The sequence below is a fragment of the Macrobrachium rosenbergii genome, chromosome 10 (genome assembly GCF_040412425.1).
Source record: "Macrobrachium rosenbergii isolate ZJJX-2024 chromosome 10, ASM4041242v1, whole genome shotgun sequence".
Classification (NCBI taxonomy): domain Eukaryota; kingdom Metazoa; phylum Arthropoda; class Malacostraca; order Decapoda; family Palaemonidae; genus Macrobrachium; species Macrobrachium rosenbergii.
This window is the reverse complement of record NC_089750.1, coordinates 40019228-40038756: the sequence shown is the minus strand read 5'-3', so window position 1 is coordinate 40038756 and position 19529 is coordinate 40019228. Positions and strand designations below refer to the sequence as shown.

Genomic DNA, 19529 nt, shown 5'->3' with positions numbered 1-19529 from the left:
AGTATGAAAGAACAAACAAGACAAAAAAGAGGCACAGGAGTTCGCCGTAGAGTAATTAGCACAGTGGAAACTCCTGGCAATTGGGCCAGCTCCCTCAGGAATGACCACAACAAAACTGAACTATTTGCATATTTGGCAGACACAATCATTTCATCTCAAGCAGATGATGCATCATGCATAATTGTCACTAAAGGAGATGCTGCACTTTGTAGCAAAGCTGAACAAGACACTGCTGACCTACAAGGCTACATTCACGAAGAGCCAGATACTAGATTCCTTTTACATGCTGCATGTGCTGCAAAGCATGAAGATATCTCAAGTGCAATCATATGTAGTACAGACACTGACATTGTCATCATAGCAGTATCTAGCATAGAAAAAACTGGTTTGGACAAACTATGGATTAAATTTGGTAGAGGAAAAGACACGAGGTGGATACCTATCCATGAAATTGCAGCAGCCATGGAACCAATAGCCTCAGCCCTTCCCTTTTTCCATGCATTTAGTGCGTGTGACACGGTGTCTGCCTTTCATGGAAAGGGGAAGAAGTCTGCATGGCAAACATGGACTGTTTCAGCGTGCCACACCCACCTTCACCAAACTAAGTTCAACACCAGCACCTGTAGACGACGAAGACCTGCAAATTATTGAAGAGTTCGAGGTGCTAATGTACGACAGAAGCAGTTTGTATAAAAATGTAAATGAGGCTAGACTTGATCTCTTTGCAAGAAAGCAAGAGCTTATGATTGCATTCCCCCTACAAGGGCTGCTCTCATAGAGCATTGCAAGAGAGCTGTCTTTCAAGCAGGGAAAATTTGGTGCCAGTCTTTAGTATGTCATCCAGTTTTGCCCAGTCCAAGACACTGGGGATGGCAACAGACTGATGGCACCTGGTTTCCGTATTGGACAGACTTGCCAATAGTAGCAAAATCTTGCCAAGAACTGAGTAAGTGTGGCTGCAAAAAGGAATGTCATGGCAGGTGCAAGTGCTACAAATCTAGACTTAACTGCACAGCTCTCTGCAGCTGCATTTGCTAAAACTAATTGATACAAACAACATATAGGTTTCTCTCAGGAGATACATTCATTTTTATCTTTGGCGGCCATTTTGGAAATATGGTGTTCATACAGTGGCCATATTGGAAAGATGGGTTCACTTTATCTCTTCATGACAGTAAGAATGCCAAAATACAAATTCTCAATCATTGTATGAAATGAAAATATTTGAAATATACAGCAAATATGCCGCCATTTTGGAAAAGTGTCAGCCATCTTGGAAATAGCCAAATATTGAGGTGGCCGGAGGTTGATTTTGATTTATGAGGATAATAAGAGTTCTCATGCCAAATCTGTTGCTTGTATCACCATTTGCACTTTTTTCCCAATATCCTGCTCCACTATCACAGTGTGATTGTGTGTCTTATGAGAGATATAGTTTATATGTTAAATGCCATTTCAGTGATGACTCAGGAATGATTTACACCAGCCAAATTGAGAATATTATGGAATATGTAACCACATTCTATTTTGTTATGCTTTTGAAACCAAAAATATATGGCCATGTTTACTAAATTATGATCAATCCATAGAGTACAAAATTCCAAGAATCTAGAATTGATTGCAATATTATATACAATATCAGTTAAACATTTGGATATTATGCTCTCTTAGCTAGGCCAGGGGGTCCACAGGAATGACGCCATTGTCAGGGCAGCTCGAGAGCAACCCTTAACCAACGTGAAGACCTTGGATCAGAGGTGTCATCGAGGACAGTACGACGTAGACTCCACGCTGCTGGGATTCATCACAGAACTCTAGCGACAAAGGAGGTCTTGACAGAGCAACATAAGGTGGGAAGGCTTGATTCTGCGCAACACCGCACTGACAGGGGTATGGACTTTTGGGGCCGGGTCATCTTTACTGGCGAGAAGTGCTTCTCACCCACATTGCATGGGATACTGCATTGTTGGCAAACAAACAAAACTCAGTATGATAAGCAAAATCATTACTTGCATCAATTATCAATTGCATTCGTCTTTATATTACTTATTAATCTTCAGATTTTATTCCATGGAAATGGATTGTCCAAATAAACATAAATAAGAGTGTTATTTCTGAGATTCATATTTAGGTAAGGGACAGTGGCATCATTTCCTCTTTTTCCTCAGATAATTAAATAATTAGACAATAATTCTTTCAGTGTTGTTCATCACTGAGAATTTAATTCTCCAAAGAAATATATATATATATATATAATATATATATAAATATATATATATATATATATATATATATATATATATATATATATATATATATGTATATATATATATATATATATATATATATATATATATATATATATATATATATATATATATATATATATATATATATATATATATATATATATATATATATATATATATATATATATATATATATATATATATATATATATATATATATATATATATATATATATATATATATATATTTCAGAAAATATGGCCGCCACAATGTTATAAGGTGCATAGTGTGATGAAAGAATTTTCGGTGTGAGATGGTACTGATGGAAGCCGTCAGTTGCAAAATCTTTGTATTCGGCAAATAGTTGATCGTCTCGGCAGTTAATGTGATGAACACGCGGTGTTGGCCGGTCATATGACCAAGTTGCTATGCGCGTACAAAAGTTCGTGTGTTATAGAATCTCGATTTTGTGTCTAATTCTGCCCAAAAATTAGTTCGGTCGTTCATTAGCAGACCTAGATCGGGATCGTGAAGACATTATCTTTGAGTGTGGCGAGCTCTTAGAATTGGCAGAATAAGGTACAGTCCAGGCTCTTCGTTTTTCTATGTGAATTGTGGATTTATGTTTTTTTACCATATTTCAAGACATTTTTGATTTTGTGTGGGGAGTGGATGTAGCATTTTGCCATTTCAATATTCTATTCTATTGTGTTCTATATTTTACCAGTATGCTATTTACTCATGCATTTTAGACTTTTCATTATTATGTTTTTGCACTTATATATTTTTGGGAGTATTATCTGTGTTCATTTCTTCGACAGATGTCGTGGGTGTGATTGTGGTGAAGACTTTGTGGGCAAAACATGATGTTAACATGTTGGTGTGATCATAGAGAAAGACAGTCGCAAACCTTTGGTATGTCTAGTATTCTATGTGGGAGACTTGAGACCAGACCTTACAAAGTCTATAATGGAATATATGAGAATTTTTAAGTTTGCAGGCTATTAGCCATCATCAGATTTTTAGTTGGACTGAGACTAAATCTTGAGTTAGATGTTTTTCTTAATTGACAATTTCATTTATGATGCATTTTAATTTTTGCTTTGTTTATTCATTGCTTGTTGGGTTGCTTTAAATAATAAATCTATTTTTGATAGGAAAGATTGAGTTTTCCTTATATGACCCATTTCATTTCTTTAATGTGGAATGTGGCGAGAGAGAAATCTGTGCGAGAACGAAAGAGATCTTTGTGAGTAAAGGAGAGAGAGAGAGAGAGAGGGCGTGTGAAATACCCGCTGGAAAGACTCGCTGTTGAGAGAGAGAGAGAGAGAACAGGGCTGGACACCCCCCCACCGCCTCTTGAAGATAGACCAATAGGTTCGCTACGTAGTGTTCTTTCCCAGAACATTCTGTCTGTTTCAAAGAGTTGTAACAGAAGATTTGGTGGCAGCGTATAAGCAGAATTGGTGGCTAGCGGTTAAGTAGAAATACTGTCAGTGTGTAAGTGGAAATAATAGCAGCGTGAGAGTTTTAGTCGATTTTTTTTAAAATAGACTAATTGGTAACGTTGATGCCCAAGGCACAGACGACCTGAGGTGACTGGGCCGTGTGCGTGATGAGTGATCACCAGTTTTGAAAGAGCCAGTGTCATAGGTGGGTCGTGATTACTGTTTAATACGGGGAATCTTTTTTTTTCCGTCTCTATTCGAGTATTGGGAGTGGGGAATTGTGAAATAGATCTGGGTGATCTCTAGAGCAATTTTGGGGTTAAAGAAATACCCAAATAAGTGTGATTAGTGGCGATTGTGAGTTAATTAAGCAAAGTGGTGATTCAACAAAAATCACGCTTGTGTTTCTCTGCTTCGTCTTCGAGATGGTGACGTCACAGGTTGCACAGAGCTCCGTTTTCTGTTGGCAGACCGAGTGTTGAGTAACCCATTTTCAGTTTTTCTTTTTAGGAGAAGCTTAACTTTTTGTTGTTCTCCCGTTTTCTTTCTTTCTTTTTTTTTTTTTATGTTGTTACGATCGGGTCGCCGAATTTTGCGAAAAATGGAAGACGCAAGCCAGTCTCAGTCGATCGTGACCCATAAGTTAACAAATTTTAATGCAGGCATTACAAATTTCAAGGGACTAGTTGATGGGAAATTAACACAGAATGTAGAAACATTCATTGAATCAGTTGATAATTACTTGAATTCTAGGAAGATTACGGGTGGCGCTGATGCTTTGAGAGAAGCAAAGGCTTTTTTAGATCTAGACAAAGGAGACATTGGAGAACGAGCACGAGGTTTCGGGTTCAGAAAGTGTAAAACTTGGAAGAAACTTCAGGAATTCTTACGCAGGTCGTATGGCGGAGTTGACGCGAGTGCATTGTTCGGAACTTTTGCGTGCCCTTATTAGAACTAGGAAGGGTGATGATTCATTAATAGCGTACAGTGCTCGCTTATTTGATGCAGTAGGTGAGATAAAGAAATCTATGATAAACTCTACATGGGTAAATGGAAATAATATTTCTTTAGATAATTTTGAAAAACTGCTACATTTTGCTTGCCTTTTAACGTCAGTCCCAGATATAATTACAGATAGTTTTGATAAAAGAATTGATCAGGACACAGATGAATCCTTTTTGTTTGCACAGGTTAACAAAAATCTATCAAAATGCCCGATGCTAGACAGTAGTTTTGTGAAGGGAGGTGCTAAGATTTCAGCTACAGTGTCAAAACCGCAGAATAATGCGAACTCCTCAAATCTAGGAAATGATGCAGGAGCGAAATCATGCGCACTGGTGGAATTGAGGAAATCCTTAGAGAGATCAGTAACACAATTCGTTGTTTTAATTGTGATAAAATAGGACATAGTAAATCAAATTGCAGAGTGAGATATTGTTCAGCTTGCAAATCTTCAGACCATGGATGGAGATTTTGCCCAGCCACAAAGAGCAGAGAATATTCAAGGAAAACACGGGGTAGTTTTAATAGACATGACAGGAGAATTCCACATGATGCAAGTTCTAGGCACACAAACGAACATCAGAATTTTCACAAGATAAGTTCGAAGATGGACACAGGATAATGAGCAATCAGGTCTTAGAATCACCAGAACCTAGGCCGATTGTACGTGGATTTTCTAATGGTAGTGAAATTTCTATTTTCATTGATTCTGGTAGCTCAGTTAACTTAGTAAATGCTGACCTTTTTCACTCGAAGTTTCCAGAGTGCAAATTAGTCCCTACTAGTGAGACAGTGTGTGACGTACAAGCGAGGAAACTGAATATTTTAGGATCGTCATTTCTTACGCTTTGTATAGGCGGAAAGACAATAGTAGAATCATTTTTGGTCATAGAAGGATTAGCCTTAGGTGAAATGGTTTTGCTAGGACACCCTTCTTGCATGCGACATAACACCAACATTCTTACAGGAATTCAGGGGATTACAATAGGTGAGCCAGGTTGTTTTGTTCCATATATACACTGGGAAAAAACTTGTGAGAAACCTAGGACGCAGTCTGAGACATGTGTAACACAGTCATTAGAGAGTGAAGATATTCTGCGAAGATCTTTCAAAGGATTTTTGTTGGAAGATATTGAATTGCAACCGCGAGTTCCTACATTGGTTAAAGTGTCGATGAAAGAGAAAAAGTTTCCTTCTCAAGTATGCGTTGTTGAGGGAACCGAGAAATTCAAAGACGTTGTGAGTACGGTGTCAGTAAATGAAGTTTCAGTCGCAGGCATGACTACAGTAGAATTAGTTAGCTATCAAGACTCAGTGAAAAAATATCACAAGGGTACTTATGTAATTGATTTTGAAGAGTTTAAGGAAGAACATAAGATAGTGAGTTTTGTGGAGACAGTAACACGTTTCCCAGGGAGGAGCTGCAATTCAGAAGTCAAGTTCTTCACGAACATTTGGCTAAAGCTGATTATCCCGAGTATTCAGAGAAAGTAGAGAAAGTGTTGAAAGAATATTTAGATATCATTGCTTTGAAGGGAGATAAATTAGGAGTTACAGATGTTTTAGAACATTCAATTCGCCTAGAGAAAAGGTACAAATCCCATATATATTCCAGCATATCGAATTCTCTTTAAGATCAGAGAAGAAGTAGAAAAGGAAGTTCAGAGATGGGAGTCGGAGGGAATTATTAGACAGAGCTCTTCCCCCTATAATTTTCCTTTATTAGCGGTTCCGAAGAAAGACGGTAGTATCAGAGTTTGTGTAGATTTTCGTAAATTGAATGAAAAAACATGCCCAGATAGATATCCTGTAGCTTGTTTGCCTGATTTGTTTGTTGAGATCGGTGGCAAGAATATATATTCATCTATAGATCTTATGCAAGGGTTTCTACAGGTTCCGCTTTGTGAGAGTAGCCGTAAATATACAGCATTTTCGGTACCAAAGGGACATTACGAGTTTAATAGGATGCCTTTTGGATTACAAGGGTCCCCAATAACATTTACTAGACTGGTTAACACAGTACTTCATGGCTTGTTAGGAAAGTCGGTGTTTGTGTACATGGATGCCATTCTCATATGCACAGATACGATTGAAGAACATCTAAAGGTGTTAAAGAAGTCCTCAAGCGATTACGGTTCGCTGGATTAAAGGTCAAATTGGCCAAATGTGAGTTTCTGAAGAAAAATTGTCTATTTAGGACATGTTATCTCTAAAGAGGAGTCAGAGTGAATGATGAGAAAGTTAAAACCATTGTGAATTTTCCAGTTCCCAAAACCAGGAAACAGATTCGTTCGTTTCTAGGTATGTCGGATTTCTTTCGCCGTTTTGTGCGGAATTTTTCTACAATAGCGTCTCCATTGACAGATTTGTTACAAGAAGACGTTAAGTTTGTTTGGGGTGATAGTCAGCAATTAGCTTTTGAGAAGCTTAAGAACACTTTGGTGAACCCACCTGTTTTGAAGTTTCCAGATTTTAGTCAACCATTCACCTTAGTGACTGACGCGAGTCAGGAAGGTATAGGTGCGTGTTTGATGCAGAAATTTGAGGGGAAATTACACCCAATTGCTTTTTATAGCAGAAAGTTCAAAACGCGTGGTAGTAACGAAAGGCTGATGTCAGTTGTGGACAAGGAGGCTTTCGCAGTCGTCTCTAACCTTGTTCATTTTAAGATGTTGTTGTTGGGAAATAAAGTTGAGATTTTTACAGATCATCAACCGTTGTTAGAGCTTTTTAATAAGCCAAATTTGTCGCCCAAGAGAGCGCGTTGGTTTTTGACATTGAGAGATTTTGATGCAAACCTCAAATACATTGAAGGTAAGCATAATGTGGTTGCAGATGCATTGAGCAGATATTTTCCGGTCGAGGATGAGGGAGTACAAACCGAATCCTGTGTGAGAGAAGAGAGTAAATATTTGGTGTCTAATGTCCCTGATACTAGTAGTTCTGAGATATCGCATGTAGAGGGACATACACGTTTCTACAGTGCATACTTCGGGAGAAATAGTGAGTCGGCAGTCTCATGAGAGATTGTTGTTTGTGATATTGAGGGTAACGCTGTGTGTTATATTACGGGTGAAAATGTCACTTGAGACATAGGCTTGCTCGAACAAAAGCAAGATGAAGATAAATTGTTGTCAGATGCTAAGGCATTTCTTAGGGGAGTTTCACCGAAGAAAGGGTATAAGTTGCCTTTTCTGGTCTAGAGTTGGAGAATAATTTATTGGTGAGGAAAGTTAAGTATAACTTGCGAAGTACTCGAAGCATGGGTGAGATTACACAAATCATCGTGCCAGAGAGTCTAGTACCACAAGTTCTAGACATTGTACATTGTAAATTTGGTTCTCCTCATTTAGGTGTGGACAAGACGTATGAAAACGTCAGGTCAAAGTTCTTTTGGAAAAATATGTTTTCCGCAGTGGAGGCCTTTGTAAAGAGTTGCGCTGTTTGCAATGCAAATAAGCCGGCGACGACGGTGTCGTGTCGTTTGGGTTCATATCCCGTACCACATAGGCCGTTTCAGAGAGTGCATATGGATATTCTGGGTAACTTCTCAGAGTCCGATTATGGTTATAGACATTTATTAGTAGTTGTTGACGAGTTAACTCGTTTTGTCGAGATGTTCCCACTGAAGTACAAATCAGCTGAGGAAGTTGCTATAGCGTTCTTTAAGGGGATAATTTGTAGATATGGTGTTCCTGAATGTCTGATCACAGACAATGGTAGGGAGTTTATTAATAAGACTTTAGAGGGTCTTGCCAATTTGTTGGGGATAAAGAAAGTATCTATAATCCTGTATAGACCTGAAGCGAATGGGTTATGTGAGAGGCAAATCGGAAAGTAATCGAAGCTTTACGCATGACGGTGGGTGGTTCCGATACACATTGGGACAGATCTTTGGATGAAGTGCAATATAGTATCAATACTATGATGAATGACACAATTAAGATATCTCCAGCAGAAGCTTTGTATGGGTACAAGTTGAAAGGACCTTTCGATTTGTTGCCAGAGCGAGTTCAGGGTGATTTTACGGTCACTTCGTTGATAAATACAGCGAGAGAAAGATTTGCACGTATCAGTAAAGAACTTGAACTTAGTTTACGCCCAATGGTAGAGAAAGGCAACGCAAAATCGAGGGGAGTAGCTTTTTCGATGGGTGATAGAGTGTTTGTTAAAGTGAATGTTCGGAATGATCTGAATTATAAATTAAGTCCGAAGTTCCACGGACCTTTTGAGATTGTAGAGATCAAAAGAGGGAATTGATTTGTAGTAAAAGACGTAATTACCGGTGTGACGAAATTAACTCATATTTCAAAGTTAAAGAAAGTTGGGATGTAGTGGAACGTTTGTATATAGTTTGAGGGATAAATGGGTTGATATTTGTATATATTGTATATAATACTTGTTTTTTTTTGTTTTTTTTTTGTCTCGTGTTTTTTTTTTGATGAATTAAAGAATGGGAGAAGTAAAAGAGCAGCACCTTTAGTTCTTGTAGGTGTTGGCGTGATTGCTGCGATTGGAGCGATGTCCATTGGGAGTTTAGTCAAAGTAGCAGAAGTTGAAAAAGACTTAATAGCTCGAGGGAAACAGTTAAATCAGTTGCAAGAGAGTAATAAGAGGTTGAGTAATAGTTTTGAAACAATGAGATGTTCTTTGAATGATTTGTCAGTTTCAGTAGAAGGTTTGAAAGAAGATGTTGATGTGACAATTGCATTCCTTACGATCCAACATACCATTCTTAATGTTGAGAAAGAAACTGATTCTCTAAGGACAGAAGTGCAAATGCAAGTTAAAGCAATTATTGCTGCAGCAGATGGTCGTGTGTATGGTGACATGTTACCTTTGGGATACTTAGAAAATGTTCTAAGGAATTCCGCTTATTTACATGGAGCGAAAGTATTGTTTACGGGAGGAGATTTGTATTTGTATTATAATGTTTTGAAGGTGAGGTTGTCTGATCGGGGATTGATAGTATACGTTCCTGTCAGTACGATGAAGCCTTTTGTTAGTTTTGTTATTAGACCTTTTCCGAGTGCTTTTGGAGACTTAGTAGTGATATGGAAGGGTTTAGAGATCATGTTTATTTTGGGAGATCAATACCAGGGTTTGGGAGTTGGTTATAAGACAGGTTGTACCTTGGTTAGGGAGAAGTGTGTGTGTGACAGTAGTGTTTTCCAGTTGCAAGTTGTGTCTGTGGGTGGTTGTGAATTGTCTTTAGTTCATAGACAGACTCCGACTGAATGTGACTTTATACAGTTTCCACGTGAATACCACATGATCACCACCAGAACGCTTACTGCCGTGTTCTGCAAAGAGTGCCCCATCACGACGATGTGCCAGAATAACCAGACGATGTCGTTCGTGCTTCAAGGGTCCAAGCTGTTCGACTCATCCTGCAGAATCCTGTCTACGGACTTTCTCGTACTTAGCCGTGCTGTGTTCAACAGTTCCGAGAAGATATTTATGCGTCATATGCATAACAATCACGATATAGTTCCAGTGCCTTCGACAGGGATACCGGTGACTGTCCCGCCGATGGAAGAGATCGAGGATACGTTCATGGTCGAGTACCGTGAATATTTGTTGCCAGCTGTCTTAATGATTTTAGTGGTAATTTTTCTGATAGTTCTTATTATGGGAGTAGTAAAGCTCATTTGTGCTTGTAAGACTTCACGCAAGTGCTCTAAGACAATGTCCCGAGTAGATGTGCAAGTACGTCATGAGGGCAGTATCTAAGTTGTAGTTCAGTAGACATTGCTAATTGAGCATAAGCCCTATCTGTTATGTTTTATACATATGCTTTTGTTTTAGTTTGCCATTAAGGAGAGCGAGACGCTCTTATGTGGTGGCCGAGAACTATTTCAGAAAATATGGCCGCCACAATGTTATAAGGTACATAGTGTGATGAAAGAATTTTCGGTGCGAGATGGTACTGATGGAAGCCGTCAGTTGCAAAATCTTTGTATTCGGCAAATAGTTGATTGTCTCAGCAGTTAATATGATGAACACGCGGTGTTGGCCCGTCATATGACCAAGTTGCTATGCGCGTACAAAAGTTCGTGTGTTATAGAATCTCGATTTTATGTCTACTTCTGCCCAAAAATTAGTTCGGTCGTTCATTAGCAGACCTAGATCGGGATCGTGAAGACATTATCTTTGAGTGTGGCGAGCTCTTAGAATTGGCAGAATAAGGTACAGTCCAGGCTCTTCGTTTTTCTATGTGAATTGTGGATTTATGTTTTTTTTTACCATATTTCAAGACATTTTTGATTTTGTGTGGGGAGTGGATGTAGCATTTTGTCATTTCAATATTCTATTTTATTGTGTTCTATATTTTACCAGTATGCTATTTACTCATGCATTTTAGACTTTTCATTATTATGTTTTTGCACTTATATATTTTTGGGAGTATTATCTGTGTTCATTTCTTCGACAGATGTCGTGGGTGTGATTGTGGTGAAGACTTTGTGGGCAAAACATGATGTTAACATGTTGGTGTAATCATAGAGAAAGACAGTCGCAAACCTTTGGTATGTCTAGTATTCTATGTGGGAGACTTGAGACCAGACCTTACAAAGTCTATAATGGAATATGTGAGAATTTTTGAGTTTGCAGGCTATTAGCCATCATCAGACTTTTAGTTGGACTGAGACTAAATCTTGAGTTAGATGTTTTTCTTAATTGACAATTTCATTTATGATGCATTTTAATTTTTGCTTTGTTTATTCATTGCTTGTCGGGTTGCTTTAAATAATAAATCTATTTTTGATAGGAAAGATTGAGTTTTCCTTATATGACCCATTTCATTTCTTTAACGTGGAATGCGGCGAGAGAGAAATCCGTGCGAGAACGAAAGAGATCTTTGTGAGTAAAGGAGAGAGAGAGAGAGAGGGCGTGTGAAATACCCGCTGAAAAGACTCGCTGTTGAGAGAGAGAGAGAGAGAACAGGGCTGGACACCCCCCCACCGCCTCTTGAAGATAGACCAATAGGTTCGCTACGTAGTGTTCTTTCCCAGAACATTCTGTCTGTTTCAAACAGTTGTAACATATATATATATATATATATATATATATATATATATATATATATATATATATATATTGATATCTGTATATATATATATTTATATCTATATATATATATATATATATATATATATATATATATATATATATATATATATACACATACAATTTACATTATACATACCATTATTTTTTTCTCATTCAGATACGAATCCCGTAACATCGTTAAGGTGGTTCGATCCGGCCATGTCACCTGCAACGTATGGGCTGGGTGTGTCTGCATGGTACGGGTGATGTGTTCCATATCGAAGGACGATTTACAGCAGCTAAGTATGTTGAGCTGCTGCAAACCTCCTTCTTGCCTTCGTTACGAGAAAGGAATTTTCCCTTCCCACCCTGGCCCATCCTGTTCATGCACGACCGGTGTCCCATTCACACTGCTCGTGTTTTTCAAGAGTGGTTTGCCGGACAGGATAACCTGCTTCTTCTTAAATGGCCGAGCAAAGGAACACATATGAATGTGATTGAACACGTGTGGGCCCAGATGGTGAACACGTGTGGGCCCAGATGGTGAACACATGGAAAATGGAACATGAGAGAACAACGCAGCAACTCATGGCTCACATCAATGCTCAGTGGATATTTGTAGATGGAGACCGCAGCAAATTCTCAACCTTTTTCATTCGATGCCCGACATATTGAGGGAAATGACTGAGAGAGAGGGTGGATGGTCAAGGTATTAGATTGTATAGTAAATATGATATTTTTTTGTAATAGGATATAAAATTTTCTCATTTTGTTCTCACTACTAGTTATTTGATTATATGTTTTAATAAACATAATTCACAACAAGTTTTTATTATAACCATCATATTCTTGGTATAATGTTCGAAGTATCTGTAAAAAAAAAAAAAAAATTGCATAATGCCTCCATACAATGATGAGAGTATTGCTGTAAACTTTTCTGCTTACTTGGGCCCCACGCGTTTTCGATGTCTCTTCCTAATCACTGTTTCTTGTTAACACCATTGAATTATAGAACTGAATGACTCGCCGAGCACTGTTTTCATACAATGAGGTCGGTAACAATATTGGCAAATTGCCTTACCTATACTTCGTTCACTGTGGTGAATGTTTTGTGATAATCATATTAGTCTAAGAAGACTAATATTTGTCTATTTCCTCTAATAGTTCTTGAAATGGACCTAAAAAGTCCATAGTTACTACTTGAGATGGATTTAGTTCTGATGGATATTTTTCAAGTGGAGCTTTGAGATTTACGTTACCTTCATGTTGATTACAAACTTTACAGTTTTGTACAGAATTTTTGGCATCTTCACTACAATTTGGCCAAAAATAATTTCTGGTTGTCTTTTTAATTCCTGGGTGTCCTGCTAACTTATATGAGTGTGTAAGTTCTAAAACTTCTCTGATTAGTGTTTTTGGGATGTATAGACAAGAACAACCATTCTTCTCTGTTGAATTTTTATACAACAATCAACAATCCATTTATTAATTGAAAATCAGGTTTTAAGGATTCTTCTTGAGATCTGGATAATGCATCTGCCAAGGTGTTAAATTTCCCTGGAGTACATCTGAATTCTTGGGCAAATTCTAATACACTAATGAACCATCTATTGAACTTCACGCTGTTGGTAAAGGTATTCCGACTCATACAGAGTAAGTATAGCATTTCAAATCGTCAGTGTTGTATAGCCGAAATGATCTGAAACGTACTGACCCAAATCGTAGCCTAATGCTACGTTCACATATTCACGTATCAAGGCACGCATGCCCACGCACGGCCACGAACGGGGCGGAGCCAGAGAGTATGTAAAAACAACGCAAACACAACGTAAATGTACCGTAAGTACTGTGTAAATGCGGCAGCATGCGGCGCGACCGTTACGGACCACCTGGCCGTGCGCCAGGGGGCAGGAACCTTTCGGCCTGCTCGAAACCCTGCGGGGGTGGCCAGGTCAACTGTCAGGTAGCACGGCCCGACCCGCACAGTGTGGCGCCACCCGCGGGCTGACCGCGCAGCTGCCATGCCGTTACCTGGGGGCACACGCTGCCCCAGGGCACTGCGTGGCTGTCAGAATGGCGTGGGAGTAGACGCGGCAACGCTGCCGCACCCCCCGCAACCGCCTAGATGTGGCAACGCTTTGACCTGGGATAAAAGGGGCAGGCGGCACGCTTCCAGGTCAGTGCTTCTCCGGCCAGCATCCTGTTGCTATCTCCCTCAGCGCCTCCATCTTCGCCGTCCACTGCAGCAGCCAAAATGCCCAAAGGACCCATGCTAAAGAGGACCAGGAAAGGGGCCCTGAGAACTCCAGGAGCCCTGGCAGCTGGAGTTGCCCCCTACGCAAAGCCTCCTGAAGCTGATGGTCCCCCTTCAGGCAGCGATGCTGTTGTGCTGCAGCTCGAGGCCGACGAGCTCGTGACGGAGAGCGACCTAGAGGAGGAGGAAGAGGACCTTGCCCTCGCCTACGAGAGCGACCCCGCCGCCGCCACCGATGACAACGCCCATGAGTGGGATGCCGACGCCGACACCGAAGGCACTCCTGATGGAGATGGCCCTACAGGAGGCCGCAAGAAGAACCCGTCAGTGATCCTCTCGGAGGAAAATGAGAGGCTAGTTGGCGAGTGGCTGGAGACCGAGGCCGAGTTCATCTATAACAAGGGCCTCACAGCCTACAAGGATAAGGCCAAGGTGTGGAGTGGAGGGCCTTCGAAGAGAAGGGCCAGTCACTTGTTCCTCCCGTGAGCGGCCATGAACTGAGGACGTGGTTTACGTCCCTCAGGAGTCGTTTTGGGCGGCTTACGGCGGAGAAGAGTGGCCAAGGGACGGGCAGACGGCTGACGAACCGGGAGAAATGGATCCTCAACATTTTCCACTTCCTGAAGCCGCACATTGTGCGTCAAAGGAAGCCAAAGGTGTTGGGACTTCCCATGGTATGTTTGTTTTAATGTGTTTCCATGCATAATTATTACTGAAGATAACGTTATTACATAGTTTCCATGCATTCAATTTACATTTTATACCATGTTCTCATATATGTCGCTCCTCTTTTTACAGGCTACCTGTGCTGCTGCCGCCCTCCCTGCTGCCGCCCTCCCTGCCCAAGTTCTGGACCTGCCTGCTCATGTTTCTTCTGGTGGCCCGACACCGACGCCCACGCCCTCTCCGGTTGATCCAGCAACAACCAAGGCTCGGAAACACCAAGTTTCCGAGCTGTTCGACGTCGCCTTCACGAGGGCAGAGGCCCTCCGGGACGATATGCTGACGACTGTCCACCCATCTCCTCGTAACCCCCGCGTCCTCTACTGGAGGAAATTTTTTCAGGAGGTCGAGGATGAGTGTGCGCAGGTGTCAGAACAGCTGAGCCTGCACCTGAAAATGGAGGTGCTCGGTGCCATCCAACGTTACATCCGTGCCACCAAAGAGGGCTCCACGGTGCCATCGAGGGCCATGATGACCCACACCATGGCAGTGACAGCGGACTGCCGGGCAGCTGCAGTTCCTGCCAGCCTGTCGGCATCGCAGCATCAGCGGGCACTCACTGCACAGCAGCTGGCGCTCCTGCAAGCACAGTTGGTTACATCCACGCCGAAAGACCTAAGCAACCTGTCGCTTGACATGACATTCCTAAACAATTTGCAGGGCTAATTTATATTCTGATGTATTTCCTTTTGCTGTTATGTATGTATATGTTCCTATTTTATATTAAATAAATATACTTTGCAATATCATGTCTAGCTCTATCCTCTGCTCAAATATCATGTATTCAGTGAAGTAGCTATAATACAAGTACACAAATAAAGGAGACAAAATGAACCTGAATACACTAACATTTCATTATTGACTCTGAAATAAGTTCAAAATACTTTATGTAACATATGTGCACAGAAGAAAAATGACAACAGGCCAAATATTACCAAGTCATATAAAATGTCAAAAATGTCGGGGAGAAGGTAGTTTCAAAAAGATAGAATTTTCACATCAGAATATCAACAATGTAAATGCAAAGAGCAGGTACTTTCAAGAACATAGAATTATCACCTCATAATTAAAACAATGTAAAGAGAAGGTACTTTCAAAAATGATAGAATTATCATATCAGAATAGAAACAATGTTAAGAGAAGGTACTTTCAAAAATGATAGAATTATCATATCAGAATACATTCCATGTAAAAGAAATTATTAAAAAGGGCAAAATAACTACATCTTCTTCCTTTTATTTATAGATATGATTGTTTCATATTTATTAAACATGCATTTGCAATGTCATGGCCCGCTCTATCCTCTTCCCATTTACCAAGTATTGATGAGAGTAATATATCATGGATTTGAGCAATATCTTTTATTAAATCAACTAAAATAAACGGAAGTACACAAATGCACAGGGCAAAATAATCCTGAATTGATACATTATTGATTTATAAATAAGTCCAAATTAAATACAGGAACAGAATAGAAACAATGTTAAGAGAAGGTACTTTCAAAAATGATAGAAATATCATATCAGAATAGATTCCATGTAAAGAAATTATTAAAAAGGGCAAAATAACTACATCTTCTTTCTGTTATTTATATGTTTGTTTGTTTCATATTGATTAAACATAAATTTGCAAAGTCATGTCCCGCTCTATCTTCTTCCCAATTACCAAGTATCGATGAGAGTAATATATCATGGATTTGATCAATATCTTTTATTAAATCAACTAAAATAAACAAAAGTACACAAATGCACAGGCCAAAACAATCCTGAATTGATACATTATTAAATTTTAAATAAGTCCAAAATAAATGCAGGAACAGACATTTAAGTAATTACAACAATCAGGTATGCATGGGAGTAACTAAATCATGTTCTCCTACCAGTGCACGGAGCCTTCAGCCGATGAAAAGTATTCCTTCAGCAAGTTACGCTGTTCCTTTGCATCCATCGTTGCAGTGTTGCCGGTCACGGTTGGAAGGGCTGCTCCTAAGGACGGGTCACTCCTCCAGCTACCAGGGATGACAGCATGTGTGACAGGGTGCTCCTGATCTCCTTCTTGTCTTCGTGCATTTCCTCTTATGATCATATTGTGCAGAACACATGCGGACATCACTAATGGCTCTATATGGTCAGGCTTCAAGCATATTGCAGTGTGGAATACTCGGAATCTGTTTGCCAGAATCCCAAAGGCGTTCTCCACCGTCCTGCGTGCCCTACTTAACCTGTAGTTGTAAATCCGTTCCTCGTTGCTAAGTCCTCTTTTGGGGTAGGGCTTCATAAGGTAATTCCTCAGGGGGAAGGCATCATCACCAACTAGGAAGTAGGGCACAGGAGATCCATTAGGTTGACCTGGCAGGGCATCCGGTTGGGGAAGATTTGCTTCCTCTTGCAACAGCATTTCTGCCAGTCGGGTCTGGGCAAATACACCACCGTCTGACTCTGACCCAATGGCTCCCACGTCGACGTGCAGGAACTTGTATGAAGCATCAGCAACTGCAAGTAATACCATGGAGTAGAACTTGTAGTTGAAGTAATGTGTACCGCCCTTGGGAGGGTTACGGAGCCTAATGTGCTTCCCATCTATAGCTCCAATTATGTGCGGGAAGTTCCACCGTTCCACCTCCTGCCATGCTTCAGGTGTTTGTGGCACCTGCAGTTCCTCATCCCCGAAGGCAGCAACAATGGCCCTGCAGGTCTCTGGTACGATGAGACTAATGGTGTTGTGGGCTACCCGGAACGAATATTGCAGACTCTTGTATGAATCACCTGTAGCGAGGAAGCGTAGGGTGATAGCAACACGTAGGCCTGGCTCAATGGGTTTCCTCCAGAATGTCACTTTCTTCTGAATGTGGGGTGTGACCCGTTCAACAGTTTCATTGAAGAGGTCCTTGTCAATCCGGGTAAAATTTCTGTACAGCTCTGGGGCTTCGGTTGACAACTCCGCCATCAGGTTGTCATAATGACCGTGCTCCATCCTTTTCTGCAGGTACGGCCACGCCCACACCCTCCTTGGGCGCCTTTTTTTCTGCCCTAAGTGCTTTGCAGCAATCATTGCAAGCTCCAGCAATAACATGACATGCACATACTCAATGACAAGTGGCAACAATTCTGGTCTATCCGTACGTGCTATAGCTATGAGTTGACGCATTTCAGCTATGTTGTCCATGTTGCTTCAGCACGTTGGTAGTACGTCTTGTCGCTGTGGTATTACGGCATTGACTAGCTCACATGTGCAGCTGCCGGCCCTTATATAGCTGGGGTTTACGTTCTGCGTAACTCAGTTACGCAGAACGTAACACATATGGTATACGTACGTTGGTGTTACGTGCTCTGCCACGCACTACTTCTGCCTGCGCCGCCGCTTGTTCGTCAGCGTCACGTCACCCTTACGCAGTGCGTACATTTGCGGCGCACTATAATACGCATGCATCACGCACATCGTCCCGTGACATGTATCCAGTTGGGCGGGGCCTATTTTCTCGCGTATGCGCAAGTTTCACCAATTCCGGCTGTGCGTGCGCATGCGTGCCTTGATACGTGAATATGTGAACTTAGCATAAGTCTTATGCTACCACACCCAGGTTACTTCACTCTTATGCTAGTTTAAATTGTGATGATATTAATACATTGCGTTGTGTATATTAACTAAACTGACAATATGAACTTACTATTGGCGTATTCAATTGTTCCTAGCTCGATGTACAGTTAGACTGGCGTGAGCACAGTCTCTGTTTCACTACCCTCATCTAAAGTACACCTCAAGAAATTCTCCTTACATTTTGATATGCATATCCTAAAGAAAGTTTCCCTAAATGTACTTTCATATGAATAGGAATACTTAAGTGGATTTGTGGACACCGATAATTATGGCTGCATTCTTGAGTCCCCCACTAACTCGAACCACTACGTTAAAGCTAAGAAGGGACTGAGTTCACGGAGTTCCTTCACGGCCGTCTCTGACCGAAACCAAACCTTCAACTAACTACCGCACGACAACCAATACCGGTAGTTAAGCAATATTACAAACATACTTACAATTAAACACACGAAACAACTAAGACAACGTTTTTCACTACTAAATACAAACAACGAAACATAATATCCTTCTTCTACATAATACACATTTCCACTTTACGTAAATTTAAAGAGAATACATAAAACTACACCACAACTTTCGGAAAAGTACAATCTCTCTTGTCGAAGTTTCGACAAAAGGCTCTCTTTTAAATAAGTAACAAATGGGTTTGTGATCAGTAAGCACATTAACCTTATGACCTAAAAGTATGTCTAAATTTCTTTAGACCTCAATATAAAGCTAAACACTCTCTTTCTGTGGTACTATAGTTTCTTTCTGCTGGATTTAAAATTCTACTAGCATAATATACTGCCCTCATTCTAGTTTTGGCCTTTTGTAACAATACAGCTCATAGCCCTGTACTTGAGGCATCACAAGCTAAGTAAAAGTCTTTGGAAAAATCTGGGTAGACTAAAACAGGGTTCCTGGTCATTTTGCCCTTTTGTGTTTGAAAGGCTGATTCTTGTTCATCCTTCCATTCATAATTAATATCCTTCTTAGCTAGTTCTGTCAAAGGTTTGGCTATAGTAGCAAAACCCTTTATAAAAGGTCTATAATAACCTGCCATACCTAGGAGCCTTCTTAATGCTTTCAAATTAGTGGGAGCTGGGTAATCAATCATTGCCTTTATTTTACCCGCATGCATGCGCAGTCCATCTTCACTAATTATATGACCCAAGTATTCTAAGGATTTCATCAGGAGTTGACATTTCTTTAATTTTATTTTT

The 19529-nt window shown here is 40.4% G+C and overlaps 1 protein-coding gene across 1 annotated transcript in view; it reads right to left on the bottom strand.

Annotated features, from left to right (window-relative positions):
* The window catches only part of LOC136842598 (histone-lysine N-methyltransferase, H3 lysine-79 specific-like), a 759589-nt gene that overhangs the window by 105524 nt on the left and 634536 nt on the right, over nucleotides 1-19529 (bottom strand). The gene's annotated exons all lie outside the window — the stretch shown is intronic.